Source organism: Euprymna scolopes, chromosome 13, assembly GCF_053919585.1.
Source record: "Euprymna scolopes isolate OS-2025 chromosome 13, ASM5391958v1, whole genome shotgun sequence".
Taxonomy (NCBI): domain Eukaryota; kingdom Metazoa; phylum Mollusca; class Cephalopoda; order Sepiida; family Sepiolidae; genus Euprymna; species Euprymna scolopes.
The window spans coordinates 67,282,814-67,283,758 of record NC_136494.1 but is presented as its reverse complement, the minus strand read 5'-3'; the positions used below and the strand labels follow the sequence as shown (position 1 = coordinate 67,283,758).

At 36.2% G+C, this 945-nt stretch overlaps 1 pseudogene; it reads right to left on the bottom strand.

The window, feature by feature from the left end:
- Positions 1 to 287: 287 nt before the first annotated feature.
- LOC145292441 (5S ribosomal RNA) lies at positions 288 to 404 on the bottom strand (annotated as a pseudogene).
- Positions 405 to 945: the final 541 nt, after the last annotated feature.

Below are 945 nucleotides of genomic sequence, written 5' to 3'. Positions count from 1 at the left end.
TTAGAATTATTAGAATTATTAGAATTATTACTTTTTCTCCTAAAAAAATGAATCAACTTATCGTCTGCTGATTATGTTTTAAAAGTCTTTAAAAAGTCTTTAAACAGCAGCAAATTCGAATTTTGTCTGTAGCTGAATACTTGAGGCTTCGCCAGGGCTATCAAGGCTATTTTTTATCGTGATGCCATCACTAGATGCGGTGCTTATCACGGCTTAAAAGACTCCCATCTACCCTCAAACGAAGGAAAGGCCGCGCCAGTTTCTCAACCTGGTATTTTACCTCGTGGTACATACAGCGCCTCGTCTTCCCAAATGGTCACCCATCTGATACTGGCCAGGCTTAACGTTGCTTAACTTCGGTGATCTGGCGAGAACCGGTGTGTCAACGTGATTTTGCCGTATAAAACATGATTGTGCCAACGTGATTGTACCGTATAAAACATGATTGTGTCAACGTGATTGTACCGAATAAAACATAATTGTGTCAACGTAATTGTACCGAATAAAACATAATTGTGTCAACGTGATTGTACCGTATAAAACATAATTGTGTCAACGTGATTGTACCGAATAAAACATAATTGTGTCAACGTGATTGTACCGAATAAAACATAATTGTGTCAACGTAATTGTACCGAATAAAACATAATTGTGTCAACGTGATTGTACCGTATAAAACATGATTGTGTCTACGTGATTGTACCGTATAAAACATAATTGTGTCAACGTGATTGTACCGAATAAAACATAATTGTGTCAACGTGATTGTACCGTATAAAACATAATTGTGTCAACGTGATTGTACCGAATAAAACATAATTGTGTCAACGTGATTATACCGTATAAAATATAATTGTGTCCACGTGATTGTACCGAATAAAACATAATTGTGTCAACGTGATTGTACCGTATAAAACATAATTGTGTCAACGTGATTGTACCGAA